This window comes from Engystomops pustulosus, chromosome 3, assembly GCF_040894005.1.
Source record: "Engystomops pustulosus chromosome 3, aEngPut4.maternal, whole genome shotgun sequence".
Taxonomy (NCBI): domain Eukaryota; kingdom Metazoa; phylum Chordata; class Amphibia; order Anura; family Leptodactylidae; genus Engystomops; species Engystomops pustulosus.
Genome location: NC_092413.1, coordinates 77806926 through 77820665, shown reverse-complemented (window position 1 = coordinate 77820665; position 13740 = coordinate 77806926).

Here is a 13740-nt window from a genome sequence, read left to right as displayed (position 1 = left end):
TATATATATAATATATATATATATATATATATATATATATATATATATATATAATTTAAATTAATTAAAACCCTTTATGTGCTACCATCCGCAGAATTGGATCTATAAATTAGATGCATGTAATCTAATTGGTCCCTACGCAACAATAAAATCTGTGTAAGATACGTTTTTTCTGAATATATACTTACCTCTGTTGCACGGTGTTGATAGCCATCAGCCGTGTTCGCTGTAGCACCCTCTCTGTATCACCTCTGCAGCTGGTATTCGCGTTCCATGTAAAATTGTCCTCCTTGTGCCTTCAATAGTTTTTTCCAAATGGAAACATCTTTCTCGCTATATCGTTAGATTTTATTTCAGCAACCCTCCGCTAATGCGGGGCGCTAATTGACATCTCAGTTCTCCCTCTCCTCCTCTCTGTACTAACATTAAGATCGCTAGTGATACTGGTCATCTATGATTAAGTCAAGTATTCCCCTTTGATATGTAGAAGTTGGTTTTTCACTAATAATACCTTTTTTATTGCAAATATGCTACTGCTCTTATGAATGTTTTCATTTTTATATGTAATTAAATGTTTTTTTCTGAATATACCGTTAATATGAACTTTGATCCCCCCCCTCGGTTCTCTGGACCTAATGTCGCTGTGGCTTCCGGGCCCGGTTTGTGTATATATGGAATGTCTTTTTTATGCTTTTACTACGCCTGACGAAAGCTCCGGTTCGGAGCTGAAACGCGTCGCAACAATAAAGCCCCTATGTTTAGATGAGCCTTCCGACATTTTTTGATTAAGCCGGGGCGCTGGTCCACCTATCTTCTATACAGGATTACACAACATTTGCAAAGGGCATGGCTTCAAGGCAAAAGTCCATGCACAAAAAAAAGTTGGTACGCCAAAAAATTTGTTTATTTTGCCCATTAAACTAGACGGCCCGAAAGAAAGTACAAAGTAAGAATTCCAAGCTATAGTTCCAGCTCACCAATATATTTCACCACCGGGTACAACAGATCAACCTCTTTCTGTAGGTTTCGGCAATATAGCAATGAAAAATGATCCATGCCACTTGCTTCAAAAGATATTCATCTTTATTCAAAATCGCATCTTAGAACTTCACATACATGCATTTCACACGTTTCTGACACCCTCTGGCAAAAAAACGCATTGGCTGTATGTAAATTCATGTGATGTCTAAGATCAACACGAATATGTTTTGAACCAAGAGAGATGGATTGTTTTTCATTGCAAAGTATGAATCCACAGGTTTTTTTAAAAATACATTTTCATTTATGATTTTTTTTGGAAGCAAACATTTACATTATACCTCTGTAATTTCTTCTTCTTAAACATACATAATCAAATTTCACAATATGCTTCTAAACAGAATAGAGCACAACTGTCACATATAACATTTACAGTTACACATCTTACATCCCATGGAAGGACATCAGTAAAAAAAAATGCAAAAAAAACTAACAACAACTAACATTCCCTTCAAATCTGTCATAAGGACCAATGTGACCCCTTCCCAACCACTTAACGTTAGCATATATCAGCTTTCAATGTGACAGCAGAGCTGCTGTGTTTTTACGGTCCTCCTTCCTGGAGAGATTCTGGGGCCACTATTAAGCGAAGGGGAATGGTATGGCTGTAATTAGCAACCTCTAGTCTTGGTGCCTTTTTCTGGATCTGATTGGTTTAGATCCTGATGATAGAATCCAGACCGAGAATGTGTTAAACTGCAGTAACATAATTAACGTAATTAATGCTCCTCTGTGCTGTCAAAACATCACTTTAGTAATCCTCTGCAGTACAGTGTACAGAAGTGTTAAAATTATGTAGTTAATCACCCAGGAGGCTGAGTAAGCCTTGCAGAGAAAGTCATGGGGAGCTGGAGGTAAACACTGACCTGGCTCCCTGTACTTCAGTTCTCCAGATTTTATAGTTAATATTGTATTAATTTTTTTCTGAAAGAATCAGATATTTATGAAATGAAAGAATCAATGTATTCATAATCAAAGCTGTTGCCGTGCCAGCTGCACTGTATATACTATATCATCTGTCAGAGCAGAGAGAAGATATATGCACTGCAGTTGTTAAAGATGTAAAATATGCAGTTAATATAAACCCATAAATACACAAAATAATGAAATAGTCACAATGTTTTGTTGGGTTATTTTCTTCTTTTTATGCCCCCCTCCTCCAAAAAAGGACGTGGTGGTAGAGTGGTAGAATTTTTTTTTAATTCCTTTTGTCTCTCTGTCACTAACTCACTCTCCCTGCCTTTCTCTGACTCTCCCTGCCTGTCTCTCTCTCACTCACGCTCCCTGCCTGTCTCTCAGTTTCTATCCCTATCCTTCTTACACATAAGTTGTCTTATGCTAATTGTCTATAATAACCAATCAAAGCTCAGCTCATATTAATGACCTTTGGCAAAATGTTAACCAATCATGACTCAGCTTCTAACTGCAGCAGCAGCTGGCAATGGCTCCTGTATATAGCGGTTAATAAGTGTATTTTGGAAAGCACAGGGTGTAAATTTTGATTTACAACATAGTTTATGACTTTCACAGAGATCGGCTGTGTGAAATTTGGTGATTGTAAACTTAACGGTGCAGATTCCTTTAGCGGACATACATACACAAACATTCAGCTTTATTTATTAGATAGAACAAGGTTATCTATATTCAGCAGCTATATCTATAATTATCCAAATGCAGTAAATAAAAATGAATTACAAATACAATAAAAATATTAATATAGTTAATCCTGTTCTATATCATGTGCTTTCACCGCGATCGCCGCCGGCAATGCTGCCGGAGGCTTCAAAAAGATCTTCGCGGATCTTCGCTCCCCGATGACGTCGCGGGGAGCGGTGATCCATTGCCATGACAGCATCGGGCCTCAGCACATTGTAATGAATGAAGAGTAAAATCCCCATATACTGCCATATTGCAGTATGGCAGTATATGGTAGGATCGATCAGACAACCTAGGGTTAAAGTACCCTAGGGAGTCTGAAAAATAGTTAAAGTAAAAGAAAATTATATTAAAAAAACCTAAAAATTCAAATCACCCCCTTTCCCTAGAACTGATATTAATATTAATAAACAGTAAAAATCATAAACACATTAGGTATCACCGCGTCCGAAAATGTCCGATCTATCAAAATATAATAACGGTTTTTCACTGCGTTTAACCCCGTAACGGAAAATAGCGTCCAAAGTCAAAAATTACATTTTTTTGCCATTTTGGAAAATATAAAAAAATTAATAAAAAGTGATCAAAAGGTAGCACAGTCCTAACAATGATAGCAATGAAAATGCCATCAAAAGTCGCAAAAAATGACACCACCCACAGCTCCGTACACCAAAGTATGAAAAAGTTATTAGCGCGAGAAGATGGCAAAATCAAAAAAAACATTTTTGTACAGGAGGTTTTAATTTTTTTAAATGAATGAAAACATTATAAAACCTGTACAAATGTGGTATCCCTGTGATCTTAGCAACCCAAAGAATAAAGTAGACATGTCATTTGGGGCACACAGTGAAAGCTGTAAAATCCAAGCCCACAAGAAAACGTCGCAAATGTGTTTTTTCACCATTTTCACTGCATTTGGAATTTTTTTCCCGCTTCCCAGTACGCGCCATGGAATATTAAATACCGTCACTACGAAGTGCAATTTGTTACGCAGAAAATAAGCCATAACACAGCTCTTTATGTGGAAAAATAAAAAAGTTATAGATTTTTGAAGGTGGGGTGTGAAAAATGGAAGTGAAAAAACTAAAAAAGGCCAAGTTGTTAAGGGGTTAACCCCTTGCCGCTGAAACCACTTTTCAGCTTCCTGACAAAGACCATTTTATCAAATCTCACATGTGTCACTAGAAGTGGTCATAACTTTGGAACACGTTAACATCCAGGTGATTTTGAGATTTGTCTTATCGTGACACACTTTAATTTATGTTAGTTGAAAAATACCTGTTACAGCCGTGCAAAACCCGAAAATGTCAGAAAATCCAACAAAAGTTCGGCCGCGGACAAACAAGCCCCATAATCATAACAGCAAAATAACTTTATAACTAACATTTACTGAATGTCTGCTTTATGTTGACATGTTTTTTTACCACCTTGTCATTTTTGTAGGATTTTTCACATTTTCATAAAAAAAAAGCTAAATCCTTTTGAGGGATAAACTTAAATTTCTAATAACTTTGGCCTAAATTATAGTAATGCTCCATAAATTACACCATTTTAGAAACTACAATCCTCAACGTATGTAAAACAACTTTTATGAAGTTTGTTAACCCTTTAATTGTTTTATAGGAGTTAAAACAAAATCAGATTCAATTTTGAAATCTTAATGAATGTATTATTCAAAAATTTACACATTCTTAGTGGATAAAATACCAAAACGGTCCATAACGTTTTATACACAATTTCTCCCGAATACAACAATACACCATATGAGGTGACAAACAGATGTAAGAGCACAAGTCATGGCATTGAAGGGAAGCTGCGCCATTCAGAGCAGATTTACATTGTCACTTTGTAAAGGCTATACAATCTTTATTTTTTTGACAACTTGGATTAGTGGGCAATTAGTGGATCTTTAATTTATTGATGATATTTTATTAAATATTGAATGTATAGAGGAAAAGAAAATTGTCAATACTGTCGTATATTGTATACAACTGATACCTGCAGCTTCTGGTACCGGCATGACATAATAGTACTGCATAATACGGGAACTCACCTCCAGCCATGCACTACTTTTACGTTCAATGTCGGGAAGAACGCAATTGAGCCATATCCAGCCAGTGATGACATCAGGAGTATTTCAACTGTGGGTGGGTGAATCTATAACCCATGCCAATCAAAGTGAAACCACAATCTTAAATTATGTAACATTCACTGGAGGTTATAATGTTTCAATCTTACCTCCAGGGTGCTCAACTTTTTGGATTTGTAATCTAAACCCTATGTAAGATTTTGGTGACAAAGCTAAGAATTATACATATTGTATATATTCCATTATTGTATATATTCCAAAACAAATCTGGTTATAAAGCTCTTGATAAAGGAACTCTACTCCTCCAACAATTGTTATATTATACTCATATTGATTTATCATTCATTTGCCTTCTTTCTGTAGTAGTAGCCGATTACGGTCAATAGCAGCAAATTTTAAGACTCAAAGGTTACCATTGTGTCATTTCTTGAATGTCCTTGATCAACCTTGGTTCTCTTACTCCTGTCCTTATAGATCTCATATGTTCTTTGAATCTTGTATTCATTTGAATAATCGCTTTTCCAATGTAAATTCTCCCTAATGGGCAGGACAACATGTACATTGTATATTTATATGTGATAAAATGTTGTATTTTAACCTGTTGGTCACTAAAAACAATAGTTCTTGCTTTTATTAGTTGGTCACAGCACCTACAATTGCCATACCTGACGTTACCCTTTGGGACTACGTCTTCTGACCATGTACCTTTCTGTGTAATAAAGGAGCTCTTCACTAAATGATCACTTCAAGGCTTTACCTCTGTGGCAATATACAAGTGGACCTCTTGCCACAATTGAACAATATCAAGGTATTTATCCCTCTCAACCGTATGCCAATTCCTTTTTATTACTTTCCCAATTGTATTTACAAAATGTAAACAGTCTTTCTGACTCTTCTTCTATGCTACATTCAATGATTATTTCAAGTGTCTCAGACTGAACCCTATCAAGTGCTTGTAAAAGGGCCTTCAACTCAAGGGCTTGAGTCTCAAATGCTACTTCTCTATTGTTTATCATACATAATCTTACAAATTGCCCATATGGCAAAGATACTTTCACATATGAAGGATGGTAACTGTTGTGGTGTAAAAGGGCATTTCTAGCTATACTTTTTCCAGAAAAATTAGTTTTTAATTCATTGGCCCATGTTTATCAAAAGTAGTGCAAACTGCACTAAGTGCAGTTTTTCTGTGGAGTGTGCAGTGTATGCCATATTAATGAAATGTGCTGCACGGTTCTTTAATCTGGCGCACGCTGCACTGCTTGGGAAGTATGCACCAACTTTTTGGGTGTACCTTCAACATAGAGAGCGCAACACAATTCTATTAAGACTCAGTAATAAATGTTGCATGCAGTTCAACTCTGCTCCAGAACACCCCTTTATGTGCAATAAATTTGTGGTGTTGGGGGCATGCTGTGGACACTTCTTAAATACTGCAAGCAGTTTGCACATTCTTTCTAGTGCAAAGTCCGTCAGAAAACTGACACAAAGGCTTTAATAAATGTGGGCCAGATGGTTGCCTCCCAGGTTCATAGTGAAGATTATATATAAATAGGACCAATGATATGAATAAAAATAGCAATGATCTTTATATAAATAAAGATTTTTATTATTCATATCATTGGTCCTATTTGGGTCATCCACCATACATTTAAAATCATCATCTGGCCCTGTCTACATAGAAACAAACCATCGACATAGCGATGATAAGTGTGGATATAGTTCATTTATTTATAATTGGTGGAATAGATGTACTAGTCTTCAAATATGGACAGAAAGGGGTTAGCATAGTTAAATGAAAGAGGAGTACTCATGGCTGTACCCTCTCTCTGGATGTACCAGACATTATTAACCCCTTAACGCTCTGCGCCGTAGCTCTACGGCGCAGAGGTATAAGGGATGTATGAAGAGGGCTCACGGGCTGAGTCCTCTTCATACAGAGGTGGGGATTTTTGCATTTTGCACAAAACCCCCACCGCTAATAACCGCGGTCGGTGCTTGCACCGATCGCGGCTATTAACCCTCTAAACGCCGCCCGCAAAGTCGCGGGCGGCGTTTAAAAGACGGCGGCCATCTTTTTTTCGATCGCCACGCCCCCGAACGTCATCGGGGGGCGGCGATCGGTTACCATGGTAGCCTCGGGTCTTCTCTTGACACGAGGCTACATGGTTTATGCAGGTTCGTTACAATGAGCCAGTGGCTCATTGTAATGTAAGACCTGCAAAAACGCCATATATTGCAATACTGTAGTATTGCAGTATATGGTAGGAGCGATCTGATCATCTAGGGTTATTGTACCCTAGATGGTCTAAAAAATAGTGAAAAAAAAAAGAAAAAATAAAGTTTAAAAAATAAAAAAAATTAATAAAATATTAAAAGTTCAAATCACCCCCCTTTCCCTAGAACGGATATAAAACATAACAAACAGTAAAAATCACAGACATATTAGGTATCGCCGCGTCCCAAAATGCCCGATCTATCAAAATATAAAAACGGTTACGGCCGGCGGTGACCTCCGAGGCGGGAAATGGCGCCCAAATGTCCGAAATGCGACTTTTACACCTTTTTACAGAACATAAAAAATGAAATAAAAAATGATGAAAATGTCGCACAGACCTCAAAATGGTAGCAATGAAAACGTCGCCTCATTTCGCAAAAAATGACCCCTCACACATTTCCGTGCGCCAAAGTATGAAAAAGTTATTAGCGTCAGAAGATGGCAAAAATTTTTTTTTCTTTTTTGTACACATTCGTTTAATTTTTGAAAATGTATTAAAACACAATAAAACCTTTATAAATTTGGTATCACCGCGATCGCACCGAACCAAAGAATAAAGTAGGCGTGTTATTTGGAGTGAAGAGTGAAAGTCGTAAAAACTGAGCCCACAAGAACGTGACGCACGTGCGGTTTTTTTTCAATTTTTCCACATTTGGAATTTTTTTTCAGCTTCGCAGTACACGGCATGTTAAAATAAATAACATTACGGGAAAGTAAAATTTGTTACGCACAAAATAAGCCCTCACATAGGTCTGTACACGTAAAAATGAAAAAGTTATGGATTTTTGAAGTTGGAGAGCGAGAAATGAGCCGGAAAACCCTCCGTCCTTAAGGGGTTAAATTTAAAAGCGTTATGGGTCAGCACAAGTTCTACAAACTCAATGTACCCTGGTTACTTTTTGCATTATCTAGGATTTTCCTGATGGCAGCAACACCCTTATCATTTAGGATACAGATGTATAAACTCTCAATGTCGATAGAGCATAATTTAAAATTGCTTTGCCACTGAGTTTCCTTAACCATCCATAAGAAATAGTTTGTGTCCTTGTTATAAGATTGAATGTTTTCTAATGCTGGCCTCTAGCCAATCAAGATATTGTGATAAAGTCAGAGAGGCTATAGCAGCTACTATGGACCTCCCATGGGCGCTAGTGTAAACTTCTGAATTTTTGCTTATGGAAATTCTGGAATCAATTTTTATGCCATTTTTTAAATTTTAAGTTGATTTAGGTGTTTTGGGTAGGGTTCCCAGATTGGAGACAGTAAGACATGTTTGAAACTAACAACCTCCTTCAAATAATATTCTCTCGTCATGAGGACTGCCTTTTCTTCCTTTTTAATTATTGACCCCTATTTGTAAGGACTCTACTTCAATGGTGACTTCCAGTTTAAATGAATCAAGGGTGCTACCTGGTTGGACTGGTTACTCCTTTGGAATTTGTGATTATCAGGGCCTGGCTTGTCTTCTATGGGCTCACAACCGGCTAAAAAATAACAACGCCTCCATTTCAATATAAACTAAGGACTTCTTAGCCAAGAATCCAAGTGGGCCAATCTTAACAGGTTTCTTGGCCCCTTCGGGTTCTGGCTCAAAGGTAGAAGGTTTTTGTTTCAATGCCATTTTACGTATCCTCTTGAATTAGCCAATCTCAAAATTCACTTTATCAAAATTTCTGGTCTCAAAATAATTCATTCCATTCTGGCGTACACTCTCTGTCAACATTCAGTTGTAACTTTTTCAAATTCACTATTAAATTGCCATTTACTGTCTCTGCAAAACTTATTTCCACTTCTGGCGCCTCTTGTCATTCTTTGTTGTTTTTCCTCTCCATGTGTGGCACCTAGTGTGCACCTAACAAACCTTGCAAACCCTAATGGACTTGGACTTCTGGTCAACAATTCTTACCCTGAATGGGTGCACAGGAAAGATGACAAGACAGAGAGGCAAAAAACAGAGACGACAGATAACCAAAGTCATTCAAAATCAGTTTAAATAGAGGTGATCAAGTAAACGACGCAGAGATCAGATACAAAGAATAGCAAAGCAATAGTAAAGGGAAACGGACAACTGTCAGAGGACTGAAATAACCAGCAACCTGTAATTAGAACTAGGCAGATATATTTAGGAGTTCCTAGATGCCTCCACCAGCAGCTTACTGGTTCGGCTGTCCAGCACTCAATCCATAGCTGAACACAAACTAAACTAAAAACAGCACACCCACCTTTCTCCAAAGAACTGATCCTGAATGGCAGCTGTCAATCAAAAGCAGTCCTGGGAGTGGTTTTCAAGCACAGAAGCATAAAGCTTGATACCATTCAGAGGGCTATGACAGATATGTTGGAAGGATGCCCAACATATCCTTATGACAGAGGAAGGAAAAATGAACATCGACAGCAGCTGCTGATTTGCTGCTGTCGATGTCCCAAATGATGTAACTGTCCTCATAAACAGTAACATAAACAGTATCCCTGGCTAAGTGGAGGCCAGGGATAAATATAATATAGTACATAATATAATACATCTTCCCTCATGGCCTCTAATGGGGGACTTTTAAATTTTTTTAATCCAGTGTTTCCTGCTTTAAACAGTGTATACTGGGCAGACGAAGGCCAAAAGAATGCCCTTAACTGCCAGTGTGTGTTTATGGACACATTCAGTGTGTATGTTGCGAGCTTTTATGGTGTCCATAAAAACTTGTCCAAAAAACAAAGTAAGAATGCAATGCTAATTAAGTGCTTAGACAATCCCTTTAATGAATTAAAAAAGTGGAGGGTTGGTAGGAAGTGATGAACCCCAATGGAAAGTAAGTCCAGAGAGTCAGGGTCTACAGTGAACAGCAAGATTTTTTTAATGAAGAACTTTAGGTACAAAACAATACAAGCAAAGTGTAAGGCTGGCTTTTCCAATCTCCTCCCTGCTGGAAGAACCTGAGTAAAGTCTAGCTAGATGTCCCTCTCTATTTCAAAAGGCTAGTACCCCGGCCAAATATTGGGAGCCTAGGGTATATACTTTTTTACTGGGGGAGGAGTTTAGAAATTCAGTGCAAACATTGTCAAAACAATATTCTATAATTACATAGAGTCTCTGGAGTTCTCCAGAGTCCCCATAATATCATGCACGTTTCTAAATAGATACAGGTAAGTTTCTAAACAGATAGTTTCCACAGTGGTCCACAAATTTTTCCCTCCAAAACATGTTATACTATATGTGGAATTTTACCAGCTTGTCTCTCCATGTTCAATAACCCTTTTTACAGTTTCTATAAGACACAGTACAAATAAACAGAATGCATCACGTCATGCGGTATACAACCTTAACAATCAATGGCAGTTAAACTTCTATGTTAAATAGATCAATGCAAGTTAATCTTCCACATGAAACAAAGTAAGAAGTGAATGTTTTTCGATAGGGGAAACATGAAAATGTCCAAAGTTCAACACTACCCTGCTCTAGGGCACTACATTTGTAATTGTTTTCCAACTTTCCAGTACATTGCAAAGTATATTAAATTTTGCCATTAGGAAATATGTGTGCTACATATAACAAACTCTCATATGGCTTATTAAACATAAAAAAACTGACAATAACATAAAAAAAAAACATAAAAAAAACTGACAATAAAAAAAAACTGGTATAGCTTTTGCAATGCAGGAACTGGAAAACAGAAACAGAAAGGGCCTGGTCCATAAGCATCTAAATGTATATAGAAAAGTGGAAGTCAGCTCACCTGGAGGCACAGCAGCATATGACCAGGAGTCCAAGCACGGATTCTCTTTGTTCCAAGTCCAAGAAATATATAAAATGCAAATAATCCAGCTCCACTGACACTCCGGTTGTAGATAAAAACGTAATATTTTCTTTATTGAAGTACAGAAAGGAGATATACAGCCAAGCAGAGGTAAACACACAAAGAGCCACGGCTATGGTCTACGCGTTTTGGAAAACTCCTTAATCATGACCTGATTGGGCATTTGAGCAGGTGGGAATAAATCCCAACTACCTGCAGTCACATGACCTGTTAAATTTACACAGGAAACATATACATATAAAATCTAATACAAATAGTGTTACACATATATAAAAATGGGATACCAACAACTAACGAAAAAGATGTTGATAACAGAGGGAGTTGGAGTATAATAAATGAGCTTTTAGATTTGATATATCATGTCTTGCCTTTTATTTAATCCTTGTGGCACTCTTGTGGCTAGAGAAAAAATCCCAAAACTCTCTCTGTTTAACAGTTTGCGCCTATGGTCACCACCTCTGATAGGTTTAAATACTTTTTCTATGGCAGTTACAGAAAAATTTGTACAATCATGCCCAATCAGGTCATGATTAAGGAGTTTTCCGAAACGCGTAGACCATAGCCGTGGCTCTGTGTGTGTTTCCCTCTGCTTGGCTGTATATCTCCTTTTTTCACTTCAATAAAGAAAATATCAAGTTTTTATCTACAACCGGAGTGTCCGTGGAGCTTATTTTATATATAAGCATCTAAATACTCCATTTTAGCAACTGATATACTATTGATTTATGTAAACAATTAGTAAATCACAAGGTGGCACATGTATAGCCAAAGGACGTACACTCACCGGCCACTTTATTAGGTAACCTGTCCAACTGCTCGTTAACACTTAATTTCTAATCAGCCAATCACATGGCGGCAACTCAGTGCATTTAGGCATGTAGACATGGTCAAGACAATCTCCTGCAGTTCAAACCGAGCATCAGTATGGGGAAGAAAGGTGATTTGAGTGCCTTTGAACGTGGCATGGTTGTTGGTGCCAGAAGGGCTGGTCTGAGTATTTCAGAAACTGCTGATCTACTGAGATTTTCACGAACAACCATCTCTAGGGTTTACAGAGAATGGTCCGAAAAAGAAAAAAACATCCAGTGAGCGGCAGTTCTGTGGGCGGAAAAGCCTTGTTGATGCCAGAGGTCAGAGGAGAATGGGCAGACTGGTTGGAGCTGATAGAAAGGCAACAGTGACTCAAATCGCCACCCGTTACAACTAAGGTAGGCATCTCTGAACGCACAGTACGTCGAACTTTAAGGGAGATGGGCTACAGCAGCAGAAGACCACACCGGGTGCCACTCCTTTCAGCTAAGAACAGGAAACTGAGGCTACAATTTGCACAAGCTAATTGAAATTGGACAGTAGAAGATTGGAAAAACGTTGCCTGGTCTGATGAGTCTCGATTTCTGCTGCGACATTCGGATGGTAGGGTCAGAATTTGGCGTCAACAACATGAAAGCATGGATCCATCCTGCCTTGTATCAACGGTTCAGGCTGGTGGTGGTGGTGTCATGGTGTGGGGAATATTTTCTTGGCACTCTTTGGGCCCCTTGGTACCAACTGAGCATTGTTGCAACGCCACAGCCTACCTGAGTATTGTTGCTGACCATGTCCATCCCAACATCTGATGGCTACTTCCAGCAGGATAATGCGCCATGTCATAAAGCTGGAATCATCTCAGACTGGTTTCTTGAACATGACAATGAGTTCACTGTACTCAAATGGCCTCCACAGTCACCAGATCTCAATCCAATAGAGCATCTTTGGGATGTGGTGGAACGGGAGATTCACATCATGGATGTGCAGCCGACAAATCTGCGGCAACTGTGTGATGCCATCATGTCAATATGGACCAAGACCCAGAACATGTCCATAAACTTATATGTGACACAAAAAACACAAACATTCCTGAATAAAGTTTTTATTTCATGCTATCCTCCATTTATTATAATTATGTTATGGCGGTTTTAGGAAAGTATATTTTCTATATAAGGAAAATGAAAAAGTTTTGGATTCCAGCACTCATTATTCCATCATAAAATCTGAGCATTTTATTCCATAAGATTAAAAAGACATAGTCACATCTTGCATGGTCTCCAGAATCTATGCGTTTTAGTCTATAGGTATTTAGTCCTTATTCATAATCTACGTAAAGATAGCAGGCATGGATTTAAAAAGCGCCTGTACACCTGGTCAGTTTCATGTTTGTGAAGAGTGTGAAGAGTATGGAGAGGGATTTGTAATTGTGTTCGTTCACATGACCATATGCAACCAAATCATAGAGGTGTACTCACAATGAGCAATGAGCACACAGTATCTCACCCCATCTTGACCGAGCCAGGTGTCTGCAGAGCAAAATATAGGAAATGTCCTATTGTTGGCCTTGATTCACAGAGCGGCCATTCAGCTTTTTAAAGAGATATGGGGTGGAGAATGCTCCCCCATCTCACTCTTCTGCACCCGTCCTTGTGCTAAACTGCATTATAACGTGCCTGTGGTCCCGTTTACTGCAATAATACCTAACGTCAGCCAGTGTATTTCCCCACAATATATACAGTATGTGGTTTACATTTTTACCTATACATTCTTGTTTAAATGTGGCAAAAAAATCAAAATAAAATATTTTATATATTATTAAAAATTAACCTAAATATGAAATTAATAAAATCCATGTATGAGAAAATGTCTTAAAGGGAACCTGTCAAACGTCACCTCTTTTTCACTAAAGACAGGTTACAGAAGCCTATTACAGCTGCATTGCAAAAATGCCTTTCTGCTTTCTCTAACCATTTGCATTACAATAACATTGAGTGTTATAAATTACCTTGCACCCTGACAGAATCATCTGTGTAATCCCAGGGGTTGGTCTTTGGTTTGAATGC